This window comes from Ischnura elegans, chromosome 11, assembly GCF_921293095.1.
Source record: "Ischnura elegans chromosome 11, ioIscEleg1.1, whole genome shotgun sequence".
In the NCBI taxonomy this organism is placed as follows: Eukaryota; Metazoa; Arthropoda; class Insecta; order Odonata; family Coenagrionidae; genus Ischnura; species Ischnura elegans.
This window is the reverse complement of record NC_060256.1, coordinates 75,342,016-75,367,050: the sequence shown is the minus strand read 5'-3', so window position 1 is coordinate 75,367,050 and position 25,035 is coordinate 75,342,016. Positions and strand designations below refer to the sequence as shown.

The 25,035-nt window shown below is 40.1% G+C and overlaps 1 long non-coding RNA gene across 1 annotated transcript in view; it reads right to left on the bottom strand.

Moving 5' to 3' along the window:
* The window catches only part of LOC124168215, a 111,226-nt gene that overhangs the window by 53,636 nt on the left and 32,555 nt on the right, over positions 1–25,035 (bottom strand). The window contains exon 2 of the long non-coding RNA XR_006866870.1: positions 8,174–8,267. This is a non-coding gene — a long non-coding RNA (uncharacterized LOC124168215). The remainder of the gene's footprint in view (positions 1–8,173; positions 8,268–25,035) is intronic.

Below are 25,035 nucleotides of genomic sequence, written 5' to 3'. Positions count from 1 at the left end.
AAGAAATGATCAGTCTAGGATTCAAGCCATGACATTAAAAGATGATGAGGGCCCAGTCATTATAATGATAAAGTATACTTTAAGTTAGGTTCATAAATACTACAAAAATTCCAAGAAATTAGATATGCTATTGAACTCAATATCAGGAGGATGCTATGTAAGCATCTTTCCTTACGCATCGCCATTAAAAAAAGAAAGTCGCAAAAATGAGATAAGAGACGAGTCATGGCTTGAAATATTTTACCCAATCAAGAAGAGAGAAGGAATTTCGATACGGTTCGTCGCTTCCCAAAGCAAAGCTTACACATGTAGCTGGTTAAGGTTGAGTCAAATACGAGGATGTGAGACACATCGGATCCAATATATTCGATATATTCATAATGAAGACGTAAATGAAAGATCTATATCCGGATCGGTATTGAGAGTAAGCAATGTGAAAACGGGAACGCAATAAAGCGAAGAAGCCTCATCAATTTTCCACGGGAGATGAAACCAATTAATTAACACTGGGGAAAGGACAACGCAACTCCAGACATGTACGGATCATACCTGATTCCCAAACCAAGAGGTGAATAAAAAGGAGAAATGACACGAAACGAACTCCGCCATGCATGAGCTTTCTTTATATGGATTTCGGATCGAAGAACAAGAAATAATGGGAAATAATAACGAGCGGGGAAGACGAGCCTCGGATGTAGCGGGCGAAGAAAAAATCCGGAAGACTCCACTCTTCATAATTTTTTTATTTTGAAAAGGAAACGACATCCGCGACATCGGTCGCTGGTGTGGCTGGAAGGAGAAGCTCGAAGGGAAAAAAAAGACTGTCGCCGATGCATCACAAAAAGGAACATCAACTTCTGCGCAAATGGAAAAGGGTAATAAGACCTTGGCAGCTTTTTGTTTATGCCTGTATACGTGTGTGTGTGTACCTTCGCGTACATATCTTGCCTGGATTCTTGAATACGCCCCGCGCGAGTCGACTGTCTTTTTGTGGCCCCTGTGTATGTTTCAATGTTTTTTCAATCCCGGCTCCCTTCCCTTACATGCTATCGTGCATGTGTCACACTCTCCAGCTGATGTCCTCTTTTTAACTTCCACCAAACCGACTAACCTTTCTCCTTTACCTATTGACATCTTCCACTTGCAGGAGCAATCTTCCTTTCAAATTCTCATCCAGGAGGGGTGTGGAGACCTCCCCGTCCCCTTTTTCTCCACCCAAAATCTTTTTTTTTTATACCCTTCCCCACACACATATCCCTGTGAGGTGTCGCAGCTTCCTTCCTTACCCCCTCCACCGATGAATCCCTTCAAAATAATTAAAAAAGAAAAAATATAAACAAACACACGGCTAAGCCAACTTCCCCTTTTCCGTCTCATCTTTCTTCAACCCCCCCTCCTTTGCCTCCCCTTAAGCCAGAAGGGAAAATTTCTTTTTTTTTCTTCCTCCACGAGCCTTCTTTTTACCTTTCCCATTCGAGAGAGAAATGCAAAAAAAATAAAAATAAATAAAATAGCTTCATACCTTCACCCCATCTTTCGGGCGCCCAAGCTTCACCTTCGGAGGAAAAAAATAAATGTATATATATGACTCGCAATCCTTTCCTTCCTCGCATTTCCAGAATAAGCCCTCTCTCATTCCATATACCTCCTGCTCTTCTTCAGTTAAACCCCCCCCCCCTTACTACTCCACACATATCCTTACCCCTCCTCGCCACGCCCATACGCGAGTCACCCCCCGCCATACACACCGCGACCTCCTCCCGTTAATGTACACCTTCGCCACCCGCCATCTCATAACAGCGGGAGACGACGACGAACCCATCCTACCCTACCTGACTTCTCGGGAGGCAGAAAAAAATGCGAAACGAGAAGGATGGAATACAGGTTTATTATTTTTTTCATCCCTTCATACTACCATGCATTCTCCACCTTAGTCCCTCATCCCCCTATCTTCCTCTCTCTCTCCTTCACGTCCTTCAGCACTTCTCCACCAATTCAAAATTCCGTCACGAGTGTGTCCCCTACTCCCGCTAATCTTTCCGTTTCCCCCCGGTAGTTTTTCTCAATACGACGAACACACACATACATGTACAGAGACACACATCGTCTCCTACTGCTTCCTCTTTTCTGATGCTCCTTTCTCCGTCTCATCAAGGTAGGGTTATGTTTTTTTTTCTTTTAACAGAATGGCAGGAGAAGGCATGTGCCTTTTCTCGGCCCCGAACGACGAAGAGGTAGGCAGAGGTGGAAAAAATGGAATTTTTTTAAGAGAAATAGAAAGAGATTAATAAAAGTTTTTGACGAGAGCAGGTTGGAAGGGACATGGAGGAGCGCATGAAAGCCGTCGGACCCTCGGAAGAGACGGGAAAAGATCCTCCGAGCAGCAAGCGAAACCTTTTCCTCCTGCGACATCGTCGAGAGTGACTTGTTTATGTTTTTTTTTCTTTCGTCCTGCCTCCCTTCACGTTGATGCGAAATCGTAGTCGCTTTCTTTATTAATTTTTGCCCCTTTTTTCCCTACGTCTCATCTCTTCCCCTCGCAAATGGATAAAAAAAATTGCTCCCATGACCTGAGGAAAAGGAATGGAGTAAGGGGACTTAGCTCCGGACGAGAGAGGCACTTTCCTCGTTTTAGGGGAAAAGGGCCGGAGATGACGGTTCTTCTATCTCACCGTAGGGTGAAAATGGAGATTAATTTTATTCGAAGAAAGATCCAAGTCGGAAACATTACTCATCTCCTGACACGATATGATTCACTAGGTTTTAGATTTAAAAAATACCTATTGGTTTAATGCCGTAGAGATTGTTCAGATAAATCATTGTATTATTTACTGTTAAGAAAACTGAGTAAGTAGTCAGACTTATCGTAGGACTGAAATTAATGTTTACAAGTAAAATGGAATCTGGGCAACAATTGTTGACATAATTATATTATAAATTATGATACCAAAACTATTTTTTTAAATGCATTTTTCATTGCATTCAATAACTTCAATCAAGAATTTAATTAACTATCATAAAAATAAGTATAATTTCATTACATTTTACAATTCTCTTTTCAACTCCAAGAAATTATTAAACAAGATGAAAATTTCTCTACAACCGAAAACCTCTTATAATTTTAAAATTGAAGCGTGATATTTTTGAAGAAATATTGAGATATTTATCTTCAAGATCCTCTAATCGATACAAGAACTCCACATTTATCTGGTCACTAATTAAGAGACGGGGAGCTTAAGAGCTCACTAAAATAAACAGCTTCAAGTAGGAGGAAACAAGGACCTTTAAATGGGAAATTGAATGAGAGGACGGTAATAGAGGAAAGATGACTGCAGGCTTTCATCACATTAATTTACGCGAATTTCCGATGACCTTATTTTTTCAGCTCTCATGACTAGGGCTTGCTCTGCATTTTTATCCTTCATTAACTGGAAGGAAAGGCCGAGAAAAAAAATTAACGCGACCTATTTCTTTCCGTCTTACCCAAAGAAATTCTCCCCAACGTCCCGGTATTCTCTTTTCTTCCTTTGCAAAAGCTTCTGTTAACAAGAGCCCCGCGCGCTAGCTTCGGCCAAGTGGTAGCCCGTGAGTGGACGTTCTGAAAGTCAGCATACTTCCACGTAGGATATATGAAGTCCAAATGAGAGCAAATAATAATTTGAAAGAAGGAAAACACACTTCACTGCCCCTTAAGCATTAAAATAATGAAGTCGTAATATCGTGATTTGTCTAACATATTTGAAAGTTCCTCTAGAATGCCAGAAAAAAACTCAAGTCAAAAATATTTTGTTATTCCTTATTCTAAAACAAGTATACACGGATAACAGCCATGAAAACAAATACCTTTATATTTCTAAGAAAATACTAATATTTTCTTGTCACAGGACGTGGCCCTATTTACAGAAAAGCAGTTTAAGGCGAAAGATTAATACATTTCAATATACTGGAGGACATTTAATAATTTTCCTATGCTAAAAAAATTAAATATCTCTCATGATAAGAATTACCACATAGACCATCAAAGGGTTTAGTTAACAATATAAGGAAACTTGGCAAGTAACAAGACTGTACATAATTTATTAAATGCTTTTTATAATGAGCTCTTGGATCAATTTTTAAACTTCATGATATCATTAGAGTTAAGCAGCAGAACTATATTAAGCTTTCAAATGCACGATCAGTCCCAATGGCATGAATGATCATCCCGAATAAAAAACTCTAAACTTGATAATGGCATAACAGGCAATGTTATTACGATAATATGTTTACGCAAGGAGCAACATCGGATGTTTTCCTCCTCCAAGTACGGAAAGGATCGCAATTCTCAATTATATCTGTACCTTTGGAGCTACGCCCGAGGCTCACCATAGCTCCAGCTGACCCCTCCCCACTCCACTCAACTCTTTCTCCAGCTCCAGTTCTGGAGTATCACCCGTTTACCCGTTCCCCTCGAGGCGAGAGAGACTTGGGCGCCAACCCTCGGCCTCTGCGCGGACTAAGGAGGTCACGTGACTCGTCTCCCTTGCTCCGGGAAAGAAAAGAATACACATCCTACAGCCATTCCTTTTTGCGAGCGAGGCTGTGATTCAATGGCTGCAGAAATTTCTTATTTTTCTGTCCACATTCAGCATGAGGACGGTGGAGCGTCGAAACAGGGAAGTACGTTTGTCTTCCAGGTGATGTCGCTGCATTCGGGCCATTTCCATCGATGAAAGGCCAGGGGAGAGCCAGGATTCGTCAAAGAAAAAATAAGTACCCCAGCTTCTTTCGGTAGAGTTGTCCGTTGCAAAAATTTGTAGTTCGACCGGACATGATTGAACCCTCTAAGATGCAACGCTAATTGAAAACGAAGTGAATGAACGATGAAGTGTGTAAAAATTCTAATTTAATATGCTAATTCTTTTTTAAACAGTGAATATGTAGCCAAAATTACTGTTAATACTAAAATATTGCATATCAGACCCAAAATTTTAATGTTATTTACTACTTCAACGCCGAAAACAATCCTAGAAAGCATGAAGGAAGCCTAAATTACTTTTACAATGAAATATGCGGAAATAATTTGAACGAAACTCGTTAATAACGACTAGGTTTCATTCGAAATTGAAAATAGACCATTAATAGAGTTTTCTACACCATTCCAGAATAAAATCTTCGCCTCTATGTTTTCATATTGCAGGTAAACTATCTTACACTACTTTTTGTAAGTATGGAATACCGCTATGGACGGCCTTTACGAAAAATAATATTTCCCCTCGATCATGTGCACAATATTCGCAAAGAGCAAGGAGGAACTTTCCACAACCCATCGCTCGGTCGACCGATATCACTAGTCGCTCTCTCCCCGATACCGCGGACGTGGGGATACATTCCCTTACAAGCATAAGCCAACGTTGGCAAACCAGCAATTCACCCTCACAGGTACACTTCCTTCCAACCACTAATTGCCTGATTAAGGGCCGTCTCCCCATCATTGTACCTAGAGTGTAAGGGGACATTTTTGCTGATGGATGGCAAGAATGTGTGGAGTGAGGAAATATTCTAGTTCAAAAACGACTTGCCGACCTCGGTGGCGCTAGGGTGAAGTCCCCCGACTGCTAACCTAGAGGTCGCGGGTTCGAATCCCGCCTGGGTGATTTGACCACCATCCAGGGCATGGATGTATGTGATTGTCAAACAAGTTAATTGTAAGAGAGGACTATTTAGTCCTAAATTCGCTTGTGAAATAAAGACGACATTATTATTATTCATAAATATGAAATAAGGGTGAAACTGAAGCTCCTTTTCCTTTTCATTCCTTGGATGAAAAAGTACAATTGTAAAATTTCGTTTATTAAATTCGCTCTCAGATAATATTCATTGATTGATGTGAGGCTGAAGCGGAATATTACTACTAAAAATTTCGATATTAAAAAATATTTTTGTGATCAGAAAATTACTTTTCGTATCGACAGACGTCTTAGTTGTCAATGAACAAATAGGCACATTAAAATTAATATCTCCAGCTATAAAATGAATGGTTTAAGTAAATATACATAGAAGTATTTACATCTAAACCTAATCAGCACCAAATCATTATTCTCCGGGCGATGAAAATATAGTATTTTACTTTTTAGTTAATTTTTTTACTGTTTTTGGAAAAATCGCTCATATTTTTTTGTTTATTAGAAGATTTTTTACTGTTTTCATCTTTTTTATTTTATTTTCATTTTCACCTTTTTGGTGGTGACACACTAGCGGACAGAATTCGAAGCAAGTTTAGATAAAGTGATTAAAAAAACGAAAGAAAACCTGGAAGTTATATTTTGCCTTTTCGTAAGAATGGCTGGAAGTTCTCCTTTGAAAAGATCGGAGAGTAGGGGAAGACATCGCTGTTCGAGAGGAAGTCTCCTTTGGAAGGTAAAGGACGGATGACAGAACACTTATTCAGGAGCTCAGGCGGAAGGAATCATCATGGAAAGGGTCAGGGGGAGAAATATGATGCATCGGGGGTACGAGAGCAAGTATACGAGATGTCAGGGTCTGTTCGACACGGAAGAGATTCAAGGAAACGATGAGAGAAGAAGAAAGACAGGTTACGGGACCACAAGGAAGGGGTTTTGACTTTTCCGTCTCACTTCCACCCTCGTGGTTTTCCTTATTCCCGCGATTTTTTCTTTGTTTTTCGCCTGCGGTACGTATTAATGAAAAGGCTGGTAGGGGCGCGAGGCAAGGAAGTGGATGCATGCATGGGGGTTGAGATGTAAGAGGTTGTCCTTGAAGGAGTCAGGGGTTGGTTGAATGCGGGGGAGATTTTACGAGGGTATAGGGGTTCAATGAAGACGGGGGGAGCTGGTGCGCGGAGCATATATACGTGTCGCGGGCACAAGGGGGCGTCAGAAGGGGTCTTGGAACATCAGTGGGGTCGATTGAAAGAACTCGGTACGCTTCAGAGGAGCACCATGCGTCTCAAGAAAGTGAGTGGAAAGATATTTTCTTCTTTTTTTCCACACCATACGATCGTCGAGTTCCCATCCCTTCTTCTTTATACTTGCTGACAAAGCACATCCTCGTGCACGCAATACATAATTCTTCAAAACGCAGCAGTCGCAAGCATTTCGATTACATTCATCATTATCGATACAACGCGATGATTATTATCACATGTTTATGTATCGCACCAAAAAGGGCAGAGTAATTTGTTTTGCAACTCTTTAATTTCTAACATGGTAGGCATATTATTCTTATAGAGGTAGGCTCTATATTGGTGGCATAGTCCTCAATGTTTTGTTTCTTAAACCCTTCTGCTCACACCTTGTCAGAAATAGCCATTGACACATTTTAAATGGTACATTTTAATCGTTTAAAAGATAGCTGGTAGGTTCAACACTGACGTAAAACATTTGAGTCCACCTAAACCCCCTCAGTTGAATGGCTTAACATTTTCATTACATTCATTTTGAAGAGGAGAAATAAATATCCATAAATCTGCTGCTAGGCTTCAAAGCTTTCCTAAATAATAGTTGTACATTAGCATTTTTAGCTTTCTTTACAGTTTTCCAGCACAAAAGATATCACACCTAGGATGAGATAAAAATGAATCTTTCATAAAACTTCAATGAGAGAGCTTATTGCATTTACTGCAGTAATAACGAAGTTCGTAGGAGTAATTTTGTCTTAAAGGACCTCACGAAGAAATGAGCGAGAAAATAATTAGTGAGGCTTAGCGGTCTCTTCCAATAAGGCTACACAGCGATTGGATTCTCTTTGAGAAAACTTCTGATGAAGCAGACATAGGGGCGGGTATTGAGAAGGTAAAGAGGAAAAAGCGCTAAGAAGGTGGCTGTTCCTCGCGTCTGGCAAGCAATTTAAGCTTTGACTCCTTACGGTGTTTCCAGAAAGCTCCTTTTACCACGAAAATTGGTTCTTTAGCTCCCACAGCAAAAGGAGAGAGATATATGAAGTTGGAAAAGAAGGGTAATGGATGATATTCATTAGGAAATTTATTCCAAACTTCAAACAGCAGAGTATAGAGGGATTGGTGACTAATTTATCCATGAGAAAATTTGTTTCATGAGGTGTTGCATTACCAGATGGGAATCAATAAGAATTTCTTGCATTAAAACGTTTTCAAAAAAAAAAAAAAAAAAAATATTGAACAGTACCAAATGATAAAAACTTGTTCTTTACATACCTGGGTATCTCGAATCTGCAACCTCGTATTTTGGAAGATACTCGAAGATGCCAGGATGCTGAGTAGCTGGACAGCTGTACCTTCAGGGAGATCCCTGCAAAGAAAAATCAAAATATTAAGTCAATTTATCCAAATGTGAATCTCATCATCTGCATCTGGTATGAATGCAAATTTTGAATAAAAATTATCACAATATATAATTTTAAAAAATATCCAATTATGTACTTATGATTAAAAAAAGGTTCTCTGGAAGGGAAAAAATGAGCCCAATTGTAAGTTTAGCCTTCAAACAGTAGCATAGTCCTTTCAGTCAAAAAAGATTTCTACTATAATGCTAAAAATTGCTTCGATTTGAAATTTTATTTGCAAAGTAAAATAAATTAATTAATACCGAAATATTCGATTTTTCACAGGGTAATGCACTTTCATATCAACCTAACAACAATACTGATTACATTAGTTACTGTAAATAAATATTTGGAATTAAAGAAAATGCATCAGTTCTTTTTTGAAGGTGACTGAGTCTTTTACCTTCAATATATGGATGATTTCAAAGGTTTTTTTCCTAGTATTAATGAAGGGGTAGTTTAAAAAAAACTTCCTGAAAACATAGCTTAAAATGCATTCATTTTATAGCCAATTATGAATTGAAGAATTATTACTTGATGATAAAATGAATCCAATCATACAAAATAAATGCTGCTGATGATGGAAATAATCTTTTCAGTTCGTTAATAAATGATTAATGACTATTTTGGTTGAATGCACTCAATCCATTAGGACAGGGCTCAATAAATTTTAAGAGCACAAGAAAAACGTTTGCTACCATACACCTAACGACCTGAATTTGTGGTATCGCAATGAAGACTTATTTTATGGAGAAGTATTCACGGAATATTGCCAAACATCATTTAGGTACACCCCATTCTGCTTTATTGGCTGTTTAAAATCAAAGATATCTTAAGGATCGACTTCCCTCTCTCCTATAACCGATCGTGCCGCAGACTTTTCATCTCCCACTCCTTTCTCCTCATTTATGGTGCTATGTAACACCCGGTACACACTGGAGCGACTGGAATAAAAAGAAAAGAGCTGCAAGAGCACGATTTCTCCTCGTAGGCGTTTATTTCTTCCCCTTTCGACGAAGAATACTCGTTTCCAAAGAAGCAAGGAGGAGGACGATACCGCGATTCTGCAGGAATATTCTCCCCAGCGGCGTGGGCGATATACCCGCAGAGGAGGATCTTAAGCGAGATGGCGCGTGGGCGACCAATGAGGAGATCTGCCTCAAGGGGAGAAAAATTGACAGTCGGCAAGCGAGAGCCGTTCTGAGAAGCGAACTCTTCAAGACCGCCCACGGTGACCCCATCTCGTGAGGAAGTGCCCCTTTTATCCTTACTCCTAGGGTGCCATGCCCTCTCTCCTCCATTCATTAATTATTTTCCGTTAACGCGTCCAAAATTTTCGCTTCTTTTCAGAAAGGAAAAGAATGAGAAAGGCTCTCGTATGCTCAATCGTGTGTACACATATGTGTTCCTTGACTCAGCTCTAACGCTTCTGAATCTATTACATACACCCTAAATGATTATGCCCCATTTAGGACAGAAAACGGTATTTTACACGTCAGTTATGATGATTTAAAATATCATATGGTGTTTAAGTGATTGAATTAAACCTTCATGAACATTTCAGTCAAGTAAACTTATAAAAATGAAAAAAGTAAAGTAAATTCATTTAAAAAACTGGAGATGAATCATTGATGAAAAGTTAACTGATCGATAAAACATTAATTACGACGAAAAGTGTTTTTTTACCTATCTCGGTTTCTATTTTTTACCATGCCAATCAAGAGAAAAGCCTGAATAATTAAATTCGGATCCATACTTGTTATTAGAACTATTGCGGGCGGTTTTTTTTTAATCAGCAGTTAAAAATACCGGAAAATGGTGCGTAGATCATTTAGATCTGTTACAGTAACGGGACCCGGATGAAACCTTTAGTAGACATAAATAAAAGAAAAAAATGCCTCCAGAGAATGAAACATTATTAATAAAAATATTCAATACGATAAAAAATATTACGAAGTAAAATAACCAAAATACTTGAGTTGTTACTTAAACTATAATAATATACGATATGCCTACCCAAGAAGGGCTCCATGATAAACTGAGGATAGTGTTTACGCACTTTTGTCTGAGTCAGGTTTGAGAACTGTAGGGAAAATCACACTATGCTCCTGAACGTACGTTGGAGATGGCAATATTGTACCTAACGGAGGTATCAGCGATGAGTTTGGGAGGTTTATAATCGCGAGAGAGATCACGATTTCCAATGCGTACGAGATGATGACAGACGATGGAACTCGGACATCAACTGATTTGGACACGGGCCAACCTATGTTCGGTGGACGTGAGAACAGACGAAATGATTCGGATTATGCCCCCCACCCCCACAGAATTCCCATGGAAACAACAACCAATCCAACCCCCACCCCTCCAATTTGCTCATCCCATAACATCGTCCAGTCGGACTAAACAATGCCATTATCATCGACCGGGGTCGGGCGCGCGATTTTAACGGCAATCTCATAAAAGGGCCAATAAAACGGTCGACGCCCGTAACACGTCACACGCGAGACCGCAGCCGTAATGCAGTGCCCTCTGGCGGAAATATTATCACACTCGATGGACGCGCACAGCATTGGCCCGGAGTGGGAGGTATTTGTCACTCCCAGTTAATTGTCCGACACTCGCGCCGAGCTTGTGTGTTTTTTTTTCGCCGATGGACAAACGAGACCGCATTTGAGTTAGCAGAGATCGCGTGGGCTTTTCGACTCTCCACAGCTAACCAGACCATACCTCGCTTTCGCTACCGATTGATTTTTCATTCTTTTTTTTTAACTTTGCAACGATTCTGATAATTACTTTATCTCAGTGGGAGGACGAAATTTTTTGAGTGAACGTAAAATGATGTAGGGCTGAAGGAGTATTACGGTTTATTCCACTCAGCAAATATTTCTATAAAAGAGGATAAAGCTAAGGTAAGGAAAGAGTAATTAAATCTGCTAAATTAAATGTGAATTTGCAATTAAAATCTTGATGGTATTAAACCATTACTTAACAGGAAAAAACCTTAAGAATTACAAATCAAAATTACAAAGTGAAAATTAACACGAAATCGATTCACGGAAACGAATGCCATAGTTGATTTCAATACAGTTGAATATGCCACATGGCCCACAAACAAAGGGAACTTTATCGATATAGTTAGAAGGGAAAGTGTGACATTAATCTTCAGTGCATCATTGCGCTTAGGAGGTACTTACACAATAAAGTCAACGACACATGTCAGATGTGTAGATTGAATGCCGAGAAATCTTAAGGGGGCAAAGGTTTGTTTCACAAGCATCCGTAAGTGAAGAGAGTGGCGCTCTCATCGACAGAGCGACAAATTCATAATTCGGGGAGCGGGGGGACTTCCCACTCACATCCCACCCACCATCTTACGAAATATAATTCTGGCGGGCGACTAAGGTTACAGCCGCAAGTCGATGAGAGACAGAGGCACCCGGAGAAGGCACGTGGTCCCATATCAAGTTACCGAACGGCGACGCACTCATCTCAGTGGGAGAGACTGTCTATCTCAGCCGGGCGGGTGATACATCCACCCCCACTGCCATCTATCTTTATCTCCCGAAACCACCCACACTGCTCCTTGGTGTCACCGCGTTCTCTCCTTGTCATTGCTCTCATGCACATGGCCCACAACTCATACCCTCGCCCCTTTCTAATCACGCTCGATTCGACCTCAACATTCAACTGTCTGTATCTCCTGCGGCTGCAAGGATATACACGATTTTCATACCTTGAGGAATGTTCTTAATTAAATAAAAAATACTGATCGCTCAGAGAAGACAATTCACAGTGGACATTCTAGACGATATTCCGCTCTGGATCAAGGTAAGCTTGGATGTAATTAATTATAAGAAACCATATGGCGAAGTGCCTTGAGTATTGAAAGATAAGAATTAATTCAATTCATATGCAAAGCGCACAAGTTCTACCTACCTTTCAAATTAATGCGGAATCACAAGGTTAGGGGATGAAGAATAACTAGTTAAAACAAGTATTATTAGATGAATTTATAATCGAGATGATGGCCAAATGCATCAATAAACATGAAAATCTCTCAACGACTTTACAAGTTCGCGTCACCGCGAAGTCACATATTAATAAAAGCGTTCTTTTAGCATGATGATTGAATCATGAATTATAAATTACTATTGATTTTGTGCAAATTTGCATCACTGATCTGTAGTAGTACTCAATATTAAATGCCAAATGATATATATGGTGAAATTAACATTTTATATATCTTAATTTTATCATTGTATCGATTCAATTTTATTTGTTTAACGTCCAATAAATACAATAAGAAAGGATTTACTAAATGGCCAATTTTGGCCAAAAACACACCACTTTTTGACCATTAAACCTATTTTGAACCACATGAAAATGGCTGTCAAATTTGGTTCTTTCTCTTTGCGAACCTTAACTAGCATTCTCTCACCCATGAAATGCGACTATCTTTCCCTACTGTTTCACTTTCACCCGTCTGTACCCTCCTTATGAAATCTCAAGCTCCTAATGCGTCTCGCCTTGCTAATTCCACTTACCCTCTCTTACGGAGACAGTTACACGCATCTCGTCACAATTGGCACCGCGAGTTTCTCACGCTTACGCCCATGCCTCCTTCGCGGGAGAGAAAATAAGCCACTCTCCAGCACGCTGAGTCCTCATCTTTCGCGCGCGTCACTGTGGATCCACTTGGAAATCTCAACGCCCCAGGGGCGTTATCAGAGACTTGATGTGTAACATTTGCCTTCTGGCACACGCCGAGGAGTTTACACCACCCTAACCACTCTCCCTTGAAAAAGATAAGGAAGGTTGAGGGGAAGGGGCAGGAAGGGAGTGATCTGGCTCGTGGAGGAAGGGAGTCGCAAATGGTTTATCTTCGCGAGCTCGGATCCCCCCAACCGACTCCTGCAAACAGGAGCTCGTGGCCAGTAGCGTAGGGTGGGTTGCTACAGCATTGGGGAGATACATACTAAATATGGCAGCTTAGCCCCATGGAAATGGATTATTGTAATCAGAACAAAACTTTCTATACCAAAGTATACCATTAAGGTTGCTGCCGTATGGGGAAGGTCTAAAAATTCAGAACTAGTCCCGTATAAATAATTTAACTTAATCAGAAGATTTTCTAAAAATTTTTGGATAAAGCAAAATAGTTTTTTCAGCTATATCATTTAAATAGCTATTAATATAAAATAATGACAAAATTTTATGCCTTTTAATGCATTTTATAATTACTTACAACATAATTATCAATAATAAAGTTGTGAATAAATGATGTTGAAAGGCATTCCTCGTTTAAACAAATCTAAACATTTCAACTTAAAAATCTCATTTTGCATCAGTTGCAATACATAATATACAAATTTGAACAGAAATGGAAATAGAGGACCTTCATGTGGATTTCGTTCACCATATTCCTATAAATCTTTGTGAGGGAGAGGTACTGCCTCTGCATAAAAATTTCGAACACTTAAAGACAAGAAATGGAAATGCTATTCGTCGAGCGAATATAAATCATAACTAGAGTTCCGCGAATTCATGGATGGGTTTCTTGCGAGAACCTGATAATGGCAACATACAGAAACCAAGGCTTGTCTTCCAATGCCAGATACACTTAGAGAGAAAGGCACTCTAAAACTGGATTCCTTCTTATGACACCTCTCCATGAGGATTCTCAAGGAGCGTTAACATCTCGGTGTCATGTTCCCCGGAAGAGTGAAAAAGCGGAGATTCCACAGCGCGAACTCCTATTCATACTGCTTTTATTTGGCAGCGCTGAAAAGGATTATGAGTTCTTTAAGATGGTTCCAAACTAAGTTTACATGAAAAATATAAAAAAATTTAAATCACATTCAATTGATATCTGTCCTTAAACTTGAGCACATAAAGTCTCAAAAATTACTTTCCTTTTAACTATGAACTAATATGTCAACACCGCAGAAAAAATCGAAGATTTTCAATCGTTCAATTTATATCATATAACATAATAGTGAACAACGAATTCGCATTGGAATGTCTCTCCTCTGACATGTAATGGAATGTATTTTAAACATATTGATAAGCTAGTGATGAATTGATTCATAAAAAACAAGAAAAAAAGAAACTAAAAGATATTCGTGAGGTGAGGAGATTCTTCTCTCAGAAAAGCTGTGCGGCAATAATAATTTTTCGGTATGTTATTAAATTAATGGTATCGAATGGCATTCTGTAATGCTATGTGTATCACTAAAATTGACTACAAAGATCCACTCTCGTTGCAATTTTATGCACACTTACATATATTATATATTCGGAAAAGTGATTTAGCTCGTGAGAGGTTGATTGCAAAAAAACCCACCTAATACTGTATTAAGGTATTCGTTTCTCCGATTTAAATATGTTTGACTTAAAAATAAGATCAATTTTCCCGCCTCGGGCACTCAATTCAATTTCAAAAGAGACGAGTTGCCCACGTGAGGGCTTCCGGCCAGGTGCTAAGCTCTCCTCTAGTAGTTACCTCATCTGGCCGCCTGACCGAGGCGTGGAGCTAGCAGTTGAGGTCTCGACACGCGATGTTTCCTCTGAGGAACAATTGACAAGCGAGATAGCGCGCCGATATACCCCCCCTTCCTCCCTTTCTATCCCATCAAACACGTACAGTGTGTGTGCACTCATTTACACGTTTGATTGAGTGGATTAGTTCCCCGCCGTTCAACCGGGCTCATTGCCAGTTCGCGAGACCGCTCGATAAACGTCATTCTGACCCCATCCCCATGAGCGCCGCCACGTGGCAGGATTCAGAGCTACGATTAGGACTCGGCGAGTATTACAATCACTGTGAACGTGTTTGTCTTGCCGCGCTTCAGAGAGGTGTAAATGAATGCAAAGCATGCCGTGTCTTCTGAAAATGTAGTTCAGCCGAAGAAAGACTTCGTCACGACTGATGCATGATCTCCTTTCAGAAATAAATAGTAACTGAATGTGCATTCAGCTTTGCAAATGAATAAAAAGCAATAAAATTTAGCATATATTCATCGCTAAGGCGTGTCATACACTGGGTTGTATTTTATAGTGTCTTCATTTACGACGAATAGTTTTGTCTCCTTTCCTGAAGAATGAATCGGAAAGTAAGGCTTAGGGGATTACTGGGTGCCGATAGAGACTATTAGTGAAGGATGATTACGGATTGAGGGATAAATCAAGTGCAGGGAAAGCATAGGAAGAGAAAAATGACTATGAGAGAGAAAAGGAGAAAGAGAGAATCAAGCCATAAGACTCGACCACAGTGTGGGTAGATGGATGAATAATGAAAAAGAGATGGAAAGGTTTGAATGGCTCTTGCGAGACGTGTTGGAGGAGGGAGTGCATAAAAGGAGCATGGCAGGGGATGAGGTTTGCTGAAGAGTGCACGAAGGGGGAACGTAGGTGTGGGTAACCGTAAGCCAACCAATATGTGCGGCAGGATCAATATGAGGCAAGGATGAATGAAAGGTTGGATGGGCTGGAGTGATTTTTTTCCCATGCGATGGAAGAAAGGTTGCTATACTGCAGTTTGAGGGGTGGTGGAGCTGAAGGCATTATTTAAAGGGGTGGGAGGGTAGATAGTGGAAGGGAAAACGATTAACCCTAACTGCATGAATTTCTAAATACATGCCAGCAATTTTTTTTCTTTATGAAATTTATTCAGAAACGTTTCAATTTTACACTTAAATAACTTTTTTACTATATTTTTAATTTCTGTGGAAACATTTTAATGTGTATCGCATATGATTATGCATAGAAGATTTTTACAGTAAATGGATATGTCTCCCAGATTTGGCAATTTTCCACAAAAGGTTTTTAATTTCACGTGCTCATTCAAAACTTCTCATTGGCACCCGTACCTTTACTAATAGCATAAGGGGTTGGACGGTAGATAATGTTAAGGAAAACGATTAACCAAAGTGCCAAAAAAAATTTTCTTTCTAAAATATATCCAGAAACGCTTCAATTACTTGTTAGATATCACTCTGGTAAATCCTCTTACTCGAATTCCTTGCGGGTAGCTGACTTACTCCAACATAATTAGAACCTTTGGTACTTACTCACTGCTTCGAGAACCACATAGTATAACGATGGGGTGTAGTATACGTCATACACCATGCGTTAAGGCCTGATTACATGGTACATTAATACGTACAAGTTTGTGTACGTTTGCGTGAATGATTTTGGTCGACAGGAACGGAATATGTACGAATGCATAGACCAAATTAGAACAGGTTCTATTTCCCGTTCATACGTTCGCACAAGTTGGGTGGCCACACGGTGCATGTTCGTTTTCGCTCACGTGTTCATAAATTTAGACACTACCTTGTACGTGTTAATTTATCGTGTAACCAGGCCTCTAGAGAGGAAGAATTGAGCCCTTCAAAAATAACCGGGAATGAGTGTAGTGTATCATATATGATACAAAATGCAGTGAAGGCTTAAATCGGGGAGTGGGGGGAGGCTACCATCCATTGGATGCTGGAGGAGGAGGTACGGAAGAGGATTATGGAGATGTTCAGTGCACCCACGACATCTCCACTGCACTGTTGATGCTGGCAGACTGAAGGAGAGGACCCCGAGTCAATTATTCATTTAACCTCTCCATTCCACTTGGGGAGTGTTTCTTATCGAAACTTTTACTCTCTCCATTCCCGGGGTACATCTCTACCGCAAGTCTCGAGGATCGGCGCAAAGATTTTTTTTTAATTGGTCGCCGGGGAAAATAATGAACTGAAACTTGAGAATGTCGAGTTTTGATGCCTCTTCAGAGACGAACACGGAACTTAGGCTGGGAATCGCGGATAATGTAATCGACGAGATTGAAAAAAAAATAGGGAAAGAACTCAACGAGTCGCTTAAATTGAACACGACAGGCTAAAAAGTTGCATCTCCAAGATGGAAGATTCATCATTTGGACGAGGGGAGGAATGAATCATGCTTTACTTAATAGCAGAAATTCACTCTTGGAAAACATTTTCCTTCACGATGCTGAAAGATGTTCGTAAAAATATTTTGAAGTGTAAAATGGTAAGCAAAAAATTTTAGAACTGGTACATACTTAGTCATTCACCGATAATTATTATGCCCCAAGCCTCTCACTGCAATCTGGAGTTTTAAGATTCAAGCATTGCATTACTGAAACGCAGAGTAAACTATTTTAACTAGGACAAGGCCCTTGAACAAAAGAATTACGTCTGGAAGAAAATAAAACTGATTGTATTGGAGAGGCTAGATAATTGAACATAGTGATGCAATGAAATATTTTCACTTTTGCGTAAATTACTCGGGATAAACTTAAATAGGGAATTGTATGCCTTCACTGGTGAGTTTTTCGAGTCGATAAACATGGTCGCATATGATGCTTAACATAACGAACTGGCAACGGAATCTTTTCTCGCGACGACATCCAACCGTGCATCGTTACAAAGGCAAGGTGCACCTATCTGCTGGGAGTCCCTCGCACATGGGAATCCAGCTAGGGTAGGAGGAATATATAAAAAAAACAGAAACTGTAAAATCCTCCACCGCAAACGCCAACGGCATTCTTCAGCAAAAACATACGATGGCAACCGTTGGAGGTAGGTACTTGTTTCATTTCCTCGTCCCAAAGGAAGTCGTTGCGCGCGAGAGATATAAACTACTCGTTCCGTCAAGTTTCGGGCGAGGAAGAGCCTTTTGTTAAAGATGCAATTTGAGCGTCCCCATATCCAAATCCCTTATATAAAAAAACAAACGAAAAACAAAAACCGCACGAACTCCCCAAGGTCTTCACAGACGTGGAAGCTTAAAGTGTGTGCACACATGACATGCTGCAGATGAGAAGTGAAACGTGAACAAATAGCAGCCCCAGTTCGTGCGGATACGGTTTAACATCGGTCTCCCGTTATCTTCATTGGTCCCGCGACTTGACGGAATGCGCGCGTCAATGGTTTGTCTTCTCCGGCACAACTTCAGCCACCATCTACTTGTGGCGCCACTGAGGGAAGCGCTCGGATATATACGTTTAAATAATGGTGAATCTCTCGCCATCTCTTCTCGCCCTGTCTTTTTATTTCCTGTTCTCTTTTAAGCAAAAGCTGGTGCGAGAAAACACACGCGTTACAGTGCATGAGGGACCTCGTTCTGCTGTCTTTTAATATAACTCTCGGGAGAGGACGAAAATGACGAAGCAGCTACCTCGTTTACTCTCCCGTCTGCTCGTCGGGAAGCATGGAAATGAATTGAAAACGCTTCCATCCTTATGGTTTAAAAAAGACGCAATCACAAGAGAAACCTTGCGACAGATTGATTCTGCGAGTAAATGTTAATGTTTATTAATCCCATCCAAATTGGTTGTCCCAATTTTTCCACCTACCCGAACAAAATCAGGTACTATTTTTGATTATAAGTTCTCATTTTTGCTGAGCCATTCGGTTGGAGAAAAAATTTGATGCGATTGAAGTAATCCCCAACACCTTTTAATGTGAGCATATATGCTGAAAAGATATATCTAATGACTGTGTTTATAAAAACCTCAAGAGGTTAAAAGATTGAGGACGAACAAGGTGTAGGTAAGGGCAGGTTCCTACACTCTCTCTCCAGGAATCGCTACTCGAGTCTACAGCGATATCTGGCTGGCTGTTGCACGAGATGCCGTAATGGCCACCGAGACTTGGAGAGAATCGTCCAGATTTTTTTTTTCGCACAAGAGGGAAAAAAAGACCTAAAAAAATGGGCAAATTTTCGCCACGCGACGTATTTAAGTCTCGATCCTTATACGAGATGCTTCCACAGGGACGGAAAAAAATATATATATTCGTGAGAACGGGGAGGAAGAATTTGAAATATCGTCCTTATACATGTAAATATCCGCACACGAGAGAACACGTTCAGAAGCGGAATATATAAAAAAAAAAAACTTAAAATATACACATATGGATACGAATTCCCTCGTCACTGCTTTCCTGCCTTAAGTCCCCGGATCTACCTACTCTTCCCGCTTCACGTGTACGTGGGAGAGGAAACCAGCAACTTCCTCCTTCCATTTCGTTACTCTTTTTTTTTATTTTCGCTCAGGAGTCCATTCTACCACCTCTCACTTCCCAACACAAGAGATACCTACCTACCCTCCGTCTCCACACGCCATCAGCTCTGGGGTACAAAAAAAAGAAATATTTCCCTCACACTTTATACATCCGTACAAGTGAGAGATAAATATTGCCTCCGTCCCTCCCCTTCTCTTTACCGGGCCATTTTATAATAACACCATTTTCGCTTCCCTCTTCAGTTTCCCATCCATTTGAGTAGCCCCGTGACTGAAGTGACGACACGTCAATGCAGGATGGGGAAGAAGGCACGACAGTAAAAAAAAAGCATTAAAATCTTTTGCTTGAAAACCTGGGAGGGAATCTTCCTTTTTACTTATGTTGCACGAGGTGGGTGTGAGTAAACGTCTGTGTTTTAGAATACGAATGATAAGCTGCACCGGGAGAGGAATAATATCCAGGCGACCACATTCACATGTGAAAAGCTTTCATTGTTCCTGGGGATGCAAACTTTGAAGGAAAAAAATAAATAAATGCGTTTTGATAGTTTCTTCAATACATGTATGTGAGGATAATATTATAACCTTACTTAAAATACATTATAAAATTCAGTAACCATGTCTTACCTCCACGCATGATTATTGCTTTGAAAATAACCCAAATTACGTCGGCGGTTTTAGTAAATGCATTAACACTTCAATAATAATCTCTTATGACTACGATGCTTGGCAATCTTGTGAAATTTATATTCAATTATTTACGCTGACACATCATATTCTCTCATTGAGTAATTCCGATTCAAAACTTAGTTGATTGCGAGTCACTACGGTATTAAAAAGTTCAATTCCTTAGCTTGGAAATTATGATCTTATTCGATGTTGTCTTCAGTAAAGAAAATTAATAATATTGCCCGAAACTACCTTTATTTTAAATGCTGATCTGTGGATGACAAAAGTGCATGGAATAATTGCCCGTTCCTATGCATTGTAATGCAAACTAAACAACCCAATGCTCAGAGATTCAGGTGATCACAACTTTCTTGTATCTTTCTTGTACTATTATCGACAGGTAGGATTATTTATGAAGGAAGTTTTTTGCAAGCAAAGGAAGGCTAAACGCAGTCAAAAAATATTCTAAAGAGGGCATTAGCTGCTTTTTGCTTCTTTTCATCGCCATTCCGAAAGCTCTTTATCCAGAAATGGTTTCAAATAATTCCCGCAATGGAGATGGATGTATCCGCGGTTGACTGACCACTTTCTTTGCGTCTGTTCTTCGCCGTACCGCCTCCGTTGGCTGAAAAACCGTGCGTCTTTCACGAGGATAAGTAATTTCTCTGGAATTCGGACCCAACGCTCAGCTCAGCTTCCGAAAGCCCATCCCAAAACACGGTGCACACAACGTCTCCTTCCCGCCCATGTGCTTAGCCTGCCGTAGTTGCTCCTCCAGCCGCTCAGGGCGCTACCGTCGAGTGGCATATTTTTCCTTCCCGAATGTCCGTCCACATAATTTTTACGGCGTCTAAAATCCACCCGTCTCGCACTCAAAAATATATAACAGTTTCTCTCATCTTCGCATGACTCATTTTTCTTTTCTGCCATCACTCTCACCGTAAAAGACTCGGTTTAAGTTACCAAATGATTCCTTCTATCTTTTTAAAGGTATTTATCATTTTTTTCTTTACTTGCGCATGCACACGTTAACGGATAGCAGTGTGTACAACGTTTCAGCTTTTGTCCGAGAAGGCAGTGCGGGTTCCAGCATGCTTACAAACGTTCCATCTCGGGGAAAATATGTACGATATTTTTTTCTATACCCTCATCCCAAACCATACAATATAGTACACCCCCTTCCTCCTCCCCATCCCCTCCCCCCACAGATCTCTCAGTCACGTGTCATTTTCGTAAAAAAGCACACTTACGACGGACAAGAGGAGTGGAAGGTAAAAATGCTCAGTCGTGCAGTGGAAAGGAAATGACGTGCATGAAGTGGGGAACGAGAAATATCTGGTCCGTAGCCGGGGGTAGGGGACAGAGTAGATGGTTTGGGGACACGCGAAAAATCTCCGTCCCCAGAGGAAAAGGGTGGGATATAAGCAATTGGACTTATTTTCGCGGGAAGTAACGAGCCGGCCCGAGGAAAAATACAGACACAGCCGCTCGTTTTTCAATGTGTTCGCTACGCTAATAATGACAGCGCAAGGCACTTTACAATGACCAAAAATAACTCGGCAGAAAAAAAAGTGGAAGAAGGCAAGAGGAAACTTGGTGAATTTTCCTCCAATTCGCGCTACTTTCCCTCGAAAAAAACAAACTATAAAACGGGAAAACAATGTGAGTATTCTAAATGAGTTTCGTAAACAATCGAAGCATGCAGCGAGCTTATCCCAAGGATACATCACGATGAAATGATAGAGTCCAACCTTTAGAGACGTACACCACCAGCGAAAATCGTGTGAGGCCGCAGTGATTCAAATACGAAAGAGAGTGAATTTTCTGTTGTCTCAGAAGTGGGTATGTAGGCCACATCTAAAATGTTTATCGCGCCATTTTCATGACCATGGATAGCTGGGATATGCTCGGGAGAAAGACTTAGGGTTCTAAACCAATAGAAAACGATATACCGTGACGGACGTTTACGATATATATTTTCTTTCGTTTCTCTGACGACAAAAGCCTCCACGTTCCCATGCCTTTCACTCCAAGCAGCTATTACTTTCGCTAGAGAGGTAGGGTGAATTATAAGTTTGCATCGATATGAAAGGGAAATGAGTCGTTTTTATATGCACCCCATCAAGAAAAGCATGTAACTTGGATTTATTGCCTCACTGAAGGAGAGAAAATGAATTTAACCTCCAGCAAGTATGTTTGTTCCTGAAAATACTCAAGCCAGCAAGCTAAATCCCTTGCGATGTCGTCTAAGCGATCTGAAGTTCAACTAAATAGAAAGATTCGTAAGAATGTGGTACAAAGTTCATATTTCCTTCATTTCACCCGCGAGTAAAAAATATGACGAAACTTTGTAATAAATGTGTAAGTGGGCAATGGAATCCAACATTAAATTCAGTTTTTGTATTTTCACAGTTGTAGGAGAATCAATAATGATAGTAAAGAATTTCAGCTACTTGCATAGAGAAACAAACATTATGTCAAACAATCTCAAGCTTTTCCGGAATTTATAATATACTGTTCCCGAGCTTCCCACCAGGTGTGCGGTTGAAACTATACGGACGTTTTGATGACGCAGTATGCCATCATCTTCTGGTATAATATTAATATAACCCTAAATGGGGAAGCCGAGGGCAGTTTATGATAACAAGCAGTTAATTGAAAGGCTACAATAAAGCTTGTGCCAAGGCAAAAAATGATCACCCTACATTAAACGCTTCATCTCAGGCTGAAGAATTCCAGTTATCTACAGCCAAGACATTTACTCCCAATTACTAGGCGGGAATGTTTGCTAAATAGGTGAGATGAGAGGGTTTCTTTCACATACTTTCTTTCTCTACCTACTAGTTTGGGTCCACTTTTGCATTGCCTCCCCCTGCGCTCGAGGCAAAGTCGCAAATGGACATGACGCGACAACCATTTCACCTCCTCAACTCCTTTGTTCGCGACCTGCAACAGCACGGAGAGGTCCGAGACAGACTTCGCACGAGAGTCCTCATAAAAAGAGGGTTAAGGGTTTCGGGGGACCGTTTCACGTGTAAAGGAACACACACGTTCACGACGTAACACAACGAGGCGCACTGGGTAAGCATATACACGCCCAGGAGACATTCGTTCTCTTATGAGGACGCTGTATAAGAGGCGTGCATGACTGGACAACAAGGCAGAAAGAGAAGAGAAACTGAGGGGAGTAGCGGAAAAATAGGGATGGGAAGTTTTCTTTCGTTTGACAAGGATGTGCGGAGACAATGGAATCCCCTTGCAAAGCCTCTAGACTAGAAAGAAGCTTCAGAATTTCTCCCTTGTCCGATGTGTCATTGTGCGAGACCAATAGGTGCAGATCTGCCGAAATATCTGCGAGATATACTCTTCCTTCTTTCATCCCTTCCTTACACTATCTTTCCGCTAAAGCACTTCGCCGAAATGAGTTGCATGTACAGCTATAAAATGGATTAGTTTTTCCTTCATGGCCACGCCGAAATTAAAATTAGATTTCTCAATTTACAGGTGAAAAATTGATTAGCTTCGTAATTATTTAGAAATATAAAGGTGTAAAATGGATAAGCGTTCTCTTCGTGGCTGTGTTCTTAATTTTTAGTAAAGAAATGTATTTTTCTGCCGACCAATCGGTCTCAAGATTGCGATTATTTTAATACTTAAAGAGTCATTTGTGATAAAAAATAAACCTTGGGCAACAACAATAGCTAAGTGGGTAGAGCGCTAATCTACCCACCATAATATGCGGAGTGAAACCTTTGGATACCCTCAAATAAAAGTCCTCATAGCACGAGATGGCTATGGAGAGGAACTAGCCAAATAACCCTTGATAATTGAAATTCACACGTCTTGGCTTTGAGTCACCTCTATTATCACTAACTCATAACAGTCTGCGGGTTTAATCTCTCAGTAAATGATCTGATTAACATGACATAGTTCGGAAAAAAACGAGCTAACCTATTTCTACACAAAATTTAAAATTCTACACAGAAAAGACATATTTTTAGCAAGAGCTGAGAAGTCTCATAAAGTCTCTTTGAATGAGATTCATATCTTTAGCATAAAAATCTTGAAACATATAAAAGTTCCGCGAATTTTTCGATAACTCCAAAACGTGATAGAATAAGGCAAATGCTTGAATGTCAAAAAATAGTAAAGAAGACATTAATTACAAATAAAGGCATGTTCCTTGGCATCCTACCCTCGCAATGGTTCCCGTTTTTAATTAGATCATCGAGTTTTATTGCATGTCAAAGTTTATAAAAAAAATTAAGTCGCTTATAGCAGGAATTTTTAAAATTAATTCGAGAAGCAAAATTTAAGGACACAAGCAAAAAATGATCAAAGACAGAAATGAACGCAAGCCCAAGTTTTAGTACAGCTAATTCACACTTCTTCCAACTATTTCCTTTTGAATGATTGCAGAACTTATCGCCTTTTGGGGGAGAGGTGCTTTCGAATGCGCACAAAAGTTTTTAGAATGTAACTTTCCTGCACTTCGTAATGGCTAATTAGCTCCAAAACATATTCATAAGGCAACAATTTCAAAGGATTGAGTGATGTAAAGAGGAAAAGACTAGATACGAAAGGCAAGGAAGACATGCCAGCTCTGATGAAAAGGGGATACCGTCAAATAAAAAATAAAATTAAAAATAAATCGCCTTTCCTTAAAATTCACTTGAGCGAACAAAAAACCGACATTGCTTTATGAAGGTAGAGAGGAGGGAAATTTTAATTACCAATTTTCCCTGAGCAAACAATGATCACGCAACATCCACGTCTTGAATTATGAAAAAAAAGGAAAAGACATGAACGCGATCTCCCAAACATTTCTCCAAATTGAAAAGGCCGCTTATAAATAGGGTTCCCAACTTTTTCTTCTCTTTCGAAGGGATTACGTCTCAAACTGCTCCTTCTTGCACCTTTTCTCACTCTCTTGGAATTTAATTTCTCTTTGCCACCAAGGAGTAGAGATCCCTCTTCGATTCTTTGACAACGTCATGGAAAAAGGTAAGCAAACATCCGTAACATTC